Raw genomic sequence first — 7,808 nt, 5'->3', positions numbered from 1 at the left:
TTGGTGGAAAAATCCCTTTGCTTTAAGAGATAACTCTAGCAAACATTTATCTAGCTAAGTGTCACTTGACCTTTCCTTAGGGGACTCAAAAGGCTACAGATTTCCGCCATGCCTTGTAACTGAGAAGTAGTGGGGGCCTCTCATCATCCCCAGGGCTGCTGGTCCAATTCAGCAAGAGGGTATGAGTCCCACAAATAACCTAAAAACAGAGACAGAAAGAAAGGTCTTGCAGCACAGATATCGTGCTTGAGACCACGTAATAAAAGATGGTTTCCTAAAGTTTAAGCTACGCTAAGTTGTCCCAAGTCTCTAAGGATTTTTACAACTTTTAGAAATCTCCTACTCTTCCATGGACTTCATTGAGCATGCCGGGAAAGTGTTGCTACTTCTTCCCTACACAGCCCAAATGGAATCTGGTGAACAAAGCAGGGCTTGGCTGGTGATCGCCTCCCTACTGCTCTGAATCTTCAGGGTCTTAGGAGCCTCTGAATTATGTCTCTAGAGCATGTCTTATAGAGGCACGGACACCAGAAACACTAGGAAAATGTTCCTAGAGGAATAAAATTAGAGAAAATTGCACATTGAGGGGAGGGGTCTGTAATAAAAATTCAATGTTATTTATACTAGAAAGACAACAGGCGGAAATTGCCAACTCTACTATATATTCTCATCAGACCCATAGAGAATGATTGTTTACGGTTCTGAACTTCAAAGCATTTACTTGAACAGGGTTGTTAGCAAAAGCCTATATAATACCACCCAAATCAAGATCCTTCAGATACAGCTTCATAATTGCCTTCACTCACTAGGTTCTGGACAACTCTCATTGTCTTCTTAACTGTAAGGATGCATCCCACATGAAGGACAGCCATGTTTCTTCTGCTTACCACTCTATTCCAAGTGCTTAACACAGTGTTTGAAACACTATTAATAAGCACTCAATAAGTTGTTGAATAAATGTGCTATATATGAAAATTCAAGTTTATAAGAATAACAGAAATTAAGTGATTACTAGCTTTGCAAAAAGATTTACAATAAGATTCCTTTGAAGAATGAGCAACCATTGCACATGTAAGCTGATTCCATATTTTAAAATTTCATTTGTGCCAACTTTTCTAATCAAACATCTATTGTATGAAGTGACCAATCCACATGCCACACAGCTCTTTCACCTAAAAATAAATGAAAAAGAGAAAGAAGAAAAAGAAATGTTCTTCTTTATAGAAGAATGACAACTATTTATGGAAAAGAAATGGGAACTGAAACCCAGTCCCCTGAAACAGAGTCCCCTGATGAGTTTATGATTAACCACTCTATCCAAAACTTTCTCTTTCTTGTCCAGCCCCTCTTCCCCTCAGGACTGAGTAGTATCAAAGAAAAGGGGAGACTGAAGTCGAGCAGGACCTTGCAGGGCCCTCTCAGGTACAAAAGTCCCTCCATGTTCCCTGTTTCTTATTTGTAGAAAATGGCTTTAGTCTCCTAGGCCTTCCCCCTAAGTTCTAAAGGGCTAAGACTAAGGCAATTACTAATTAGGGAAGTGATGGAATGCAAAAATAAAGGAAAAGCAAATTGTTCAGCAATAAAACAGAGGCCGAGCTCCTCCTAAAGGCATATACACACAATCTGATGCATATCTTCCAGTTGTTCTGCAGAAACTAAGACCCCCCAACCTGGAAGAAGATGGTGACGATCTGCTGACCATAAGCACAGAAACCTCAGACTAGCTGGAACCAGAAAGTTGATGATTAAGATTCCCAAAACATTAGCCTGTTACCTCACCACCAACCAATCAGAAGAAAGTCCAGGAGCTACAACCCTCACCCCAAATGTTGCCTTTAAAAACTCGTACTTGAAAGCCATCAGGGAGTTACGGTCTTTTGAGCACAAGCTGCCTGTCCATTATCCTTGCTTGGCACCCCGCAAATAAATGCTGCACTTTCCTTCACCACAACCCAGGGTCAGTAGCTTGGCTTTGCTGTGCAGCAGGTAAGCAAACCCAAGTCTGGTTTGGTAATAATTTTCGCATTAGAAAATCACCATTTTGCACAGTTTCCAACATAATTTATTCAGGAAAGGATCGGGGGTAATAAAACCATTAGGTAAAAAATTGGGAACAGGACATTTGCAAGGTGCTAAAACATCCTCTACAGATTTCTAACTGTAAAAGAAATAACGGATCTTAACTCTGGAGAAATACTCAAAATGTATCTTTACAATGGAAAGTCCTGAGAGTGTTTTTTTAAAATGTATCTTTACAACAAAAACTCTGAAAGTGATTAAAAATATGTATCTTTATAATGGAAAGTTCTGCAAGTGATCAAAACGTATCTTTAAAAGGAAGAGTTTGAGAAATTATCAAATTTAGCATCACTAAGAGTGGGACAAACTGATATTACGTATCTCTTGATATGGTACAACAGGAAGTAATGTTTAACCTAAATCTCTTTGTCTGTAGACCATGCTGTCCAACAGAAATAAAATGCGAGTCACATATGCAATTTAAAATTTTCCAGAAGCTACTTTTTAAAAAGAAACCGATGAAATTAACTTTAATATATTTTATTTAATCCAATTTATTCAAAATATTATTTCAGCATGTAATCAACATAAAATTGAGGTATTTTACATTCTCTTTGTCATAGTAAGTCTTTATTCTACGCTTTTACAGCACACGTCAATGCAGACTACTCACATTTCAAGTCCTCTACAGACACATGTGGTTAAGTGGGTAAATTATTGGGACAGCACAGCTCTAGACCTAACTCCAGTATAAGAAAAACAAGGGGTATAACAAATCACCACTTAGTCCTCCAAAGTGAAAATGCAGTTAACTACTCCTTTGTCACATTCCTTAAGCCCTTAGGAGTAAGGACCGTGTCCTATCCTGTTTGTTTTTCATGTGTGTGTGTGTGTGGGGGGGTGTTCCCTACCTTATAATCAATTAAGCTTTAAGGATAGCAGTGAGCAGTTAGAAAACTTAATTGATGCTGTAAGTCTTGGGTGGCATCTAAGTATTTTCTAATACAGATATGAAGGTATGTCCAAAGATATTAAGGAGAGAAAATAGCATAGCAAAGTATCAGCTAACACTGAGAACTTACCTGAGCCAGGCACGTAAGTATCTAGTAAATAGTCATCAGAATGACTAAGTGAATGAATTTTTCAAGTGAAAAACAGAAAGACAAAACTACTACAAACTATAACAGACATGAAGGAACATATCATCTCATTCCCACCTAAAAATTTGCAGTGACTCTCTAGGTAATTAAATCAACTTCAAATTTCTGCCTGGAATCCAAGAATTGTCATAATAAGGCCCAATTTACTTACCTGTTTCCAATTTCTCTCTCATTCCTCCAAGATAAACATTCCATTCCCAGCATTATCTCCCAAACAAGCCATGCATTTGCTTTCACCTCCTAGCCCTTATCCACACCTGGTTCTAAAAGCTTGGAATGCAGTCCTGCTCTCCTAGCTGCTGCTCCAATCCTAATCATCCTTCACAGCGCACCTCATCTGTGAAGTCTTATCTGACTCAAGTCCATAGAAACTTCTCCCTCTTCTGACCTAACAGCCCTGACATTGCTGGCCTTGGTCAAATACATTCTTGTTTCCCATGCATGCATTCCTTGTTTAATAAGTATGCTGCAATGGACTGGAGCTATGGAAGCCAGGGCTCTGACACATCTCTGCCACTGATGTATAGGATTTGGACAGGTCACTTGTCCTCTCTAGACCTGTTTCTTCACGTGGCCTCTTTGCTACCCCTTCAGCACACCAGCTACACGCCCCTGCCTCAGAGCTTTTACACCTGCTGTACCCTCTGCCTAATATGCTTTTTTACCCAGATTATCTGCTAACAAAACTATATATGCATTTACCCTTGGACCTACAAGCCAACTTCCATAAATTTAAGATACACTTCCACAAATACAAAACCACATATCCACAAAGTTACTCACTATATAATTCTATACAGGTTCTATAAAATATCAGAAACTTAGAAACACCTAAATGCCCATCCATAGGAAACTAATTGAATGAGTTATGGTACACCTTTACAAAAGTATAACACAGAGGAGAGAAGAGGAGGGACAGAAGCGGGCAAGGGAGGAAAAGGAGAAGGACAAAGAAAGAGATCTCCATGACCTAAAGTAAAAAAATAAATATATACATATATTTATCAAAAAATAAATTTAACTTAAAAAAGCAAGGTATAAAATAATTATCTATAACATCTACTTTTTACATGAGAAAGGAGGAAGTAAAGTACATATAAATAAATATTTGCTTTATTTTACAAAGAGACACAGGAAAGATAATCTAGAAACTAGCAAAATGGTTAGCTATAGAACATGGGAATGTGGTGCCAGAGAGTAAAAATTCTCTGAATGGATGTAGTTTTGACTTTCAAACAGTGTAAGTACTTTACTTTTTCAAAAAATAAATAAAAAGGGGAAAAACCCATAAAATTGAGTAAGAGAAACAAATGACTTTATATTAAAACCACAAATGAAAAGGAATTCATTCAAGTAACATTTAAACACAGTGCTTTGACTATTTCCCTTAGTGAGAAACACCTTAAAGACACAAAGAACTGCAAATTTGTTTTCCAAAAAATATATATTGAACTCTACTTAGTAAATTTGTTGTTCATAGTAGCACTGCATTGGCAAGTCTGAAGTTATTAACAGAGCAAATCAGTAAATATACTGAGGTTCTTGGGAACCAGAATTTTCACTGTGTGAGAAGAAAGATACAGATATTTTCAGGGAAAATGCAAGAAAGAATTGTGGTATTAGATAAAATTATGGTTTTTATATATACATATTTCTTAGCTCTGCCTGTTGGAAAAGCCTAAAAAAAACCCCACAACTTAGTAGCAATGAGCACACAAAACACCCAGATCTTGCTTTCTTAATACCATTCTCCATTAAAATGAAGCAGAAGTCCTTGGAGAAAAAACTGATTCCTGTTCTGGGGACAGGAAAATACAAGGTGAACAGGAAACTGCTTGTGCCATTAAGCAAAGAAATGTTCCAAGACTGATGGGGAGATAGCAAAAGCACACAGGAACTAGCTTGAACGGGGCTCCCACTGGATAACTCCAGAAAATCTGAGCAGTCAAAAGTATAACAATGGTAACAGATCATAGCATATATAAAAAAAAGAACCCATCAGTCCACAGTGGTTTGTAAAGAATGGTGAAAGGCAAAAAATGGAAGCAAAGGGGAAACCTCTTCTTTACAGAAGAATGATACCTAATACATGTAGAAGAAATGATAAAATTAAGAACTCACCCTATCACAACTACCCGTGTAGTTACTGACAGAAAGATGATCAATGAATGCTACCATTTCCTGAAAGTTTGCTGGTAAATAGGATATTCACATAAATTTTAAAATATCACCTTACAGGCTACTTACTAATTACAAAAGGGAAAGATTGCTTTTTCAATGGAGAAATCTGAAGATACTACTTTAACCAAGTGATGAAACTTAGTATCATCAGTAATGGGAACACACCAACAATATATGAATCAGACAATCATCAATACATGATGCAGTGGGAAATATCACCCTGTAGTAGTCTTGCCAAGATTTTAAAATCTGAATCCAACCATGAGAAAACAGACAAATCCAGATTGTGAGGCAAACTTACTAGCAACTGGCATGGAGTCATCAAAAATGTTACTGTGATGAAAGACCAAAAAAGAAAAGCTAAGAAACTGTTCTAGTGTGAAGGAGATCAAGAGACATGAACACAAAATGTAATGCTTAATCTCTGAATAGACCCTGAAAAAAAAACCCTAATATTATTGCTAAACTACACTGGGCATATAAAATATATGCCCAATGTTACATTTCTTGGGCAAGATATATATATATATATATATATATATATTATTATACAAGATAATGTCCTAGTTCTTAGGGGTTACATGCTAAAGTATTGAAAGGTAAATTGTCATGGTGTCTGCAACTTACTGTTAAATGGTTCAAAATTTTTAAAAACTATATTCTAAATGCAAGGCGGTATCGTGGATAGGATCCTGTAATAGCAAAAAGACATTAGCGGAAAAACTGGTGGGACTTCCCTGGTGGTGCAGTGGTTAAGAATCTGCCTGCCAATGCAGGGGACACGGATTCTATCCCTGGTCTGGGAAGATCTCACATGCCACGGAGCAACTAAGCCCATGCACCACAACTACTGAAGCCCGTGCCCTAGAGCCCGCGTGTCGCAAGTACTGAAGCCTGCGCGCCTAGAGCCCGCGCTCTGCAGCAAGAGAAGCCACTGCAATGAGAAGCCCGCGCACTGCAACAAAGAGTAGCCCCCGCCAGCTGCAACTAGAGAAAGCCTGCGTGCAGCAACGAAGATCCAACACAGCCAAAGATAAACAAAAATTTATAAAAATACAGGCATATTAAAAAAAAAGAAAAACTGGTGAAATCCTAATGAAGCCTTTAGTTAATGGCAGCGTACCAGTATTAATTAGTTTTGACAACTGAACCAAGGTTACATAAAATAACATTAGGGGAAACTGAGTGAAGGGTGTACCAGAACTCTCCATACATTAGATGCAACTTTTCTATAAAGCTAAAACTATTCCAAAATAAAAAGTTCATTTTTTAAAATGTATGTTTCAAGAGAAAGCAAATGGAGCAAAATGTTAATAACTGGTAAATCTCAGTTGACAGGTATATGGATGTTTACTAGCCAATTATTTTAACTTTTCTGTAGGTTTGAAATTTGTCAAAATGTGAAAAGAAAATAAAGTGACAGAAGGTTAAAAGCAAAAGAATGGAAAAAGATATTCTACCTGAACACTAACCAAAAGAAGACTGATGTTATTATACTAATGTTAGACAAAGTAGCCTTTAGGAAAAAATAAAGGAAAACTTCCTAATTAGAAAAGTTCAATTTACCAGAAAGACAGCAGAATCTAAATTTATATGCACCTAATCACACAGCATCAAAATTTATAAAACAAAAACTGTCTGAACTAGAAGGAGAAATATGTATATCCAGGGTCATGAGAGATTTCAGTACGTCTCCAAAACAAAGAGTACACCAAGAAAACAAAACAGTAGGATACAGATTTGAACAATTCAATCTGCAAGTATGACCTAATGCACGTATGTAGAATTCCACAACTGCAGAATAAACATTCTTTAAAAGCTCACATGGAACACATATAAAGAATGTTCATACGCTGGGCGATAAGCTTGTCTTTACGGGAGGAGGCGTAAGGCAGGCTTCCAAGGTGCTGGCATTGTGATATTCCTTGACACGGTGGTGATTACATAGGTTTTTGCTTTGTTGATAAATTCTGTTTTGTAGTTCATTTTTTGTATGTATTTTATACATTTGTGTGTATATTATGTATTTCTTATTGTTGTTCAGTTTATGTGCATTACATTTTACAACTTAAAAAGAGTTAGAATCCTTTAGGAAGGTAACCATCTCCCATAAAACAATAAGCCCAATGCAGCTTACTTTTCCTTCAGCATTTCAACTAGTTGCTGTTTTTTGCTTCACACCTGATGAAGTAATAGGCTTATGCTTAGAGGCTTCCTTATACAAAACTTATATATCTTTAAACATAAAAAATATATTCAGCCCAGCAAGACATTTATTCTTAAGAGAGACACATAGGAATTGAGACTGAGGGAACAGAGAATCCATGAATCCCAACCCACACTTAATCCAAGGAAGTATAGGTTAATAGGCTCATTTAATAAAATAGGCACAATCACTTACAATAGTAAAATTATTTTCCTTTCACCTTTTTTTTGGCCAAGCTCATT

The sequence above is a fragment of the Orcinus orca genome, chromosome 3, assembly GCF_937001465.1.
Source record: "Orcinus orca chromosome 3, mOrcOrc1.1, whole genome shotgun sequence".
Classification (NCBI taxonomy): Eukaryota; Metazoa; Chordata; class Mammalia; order Artiodactyla; family Delphinidae; genus Orcinus; species Orcinus orca.
This window is presented reverse-complemented; position numbering follows the sequence as displayed.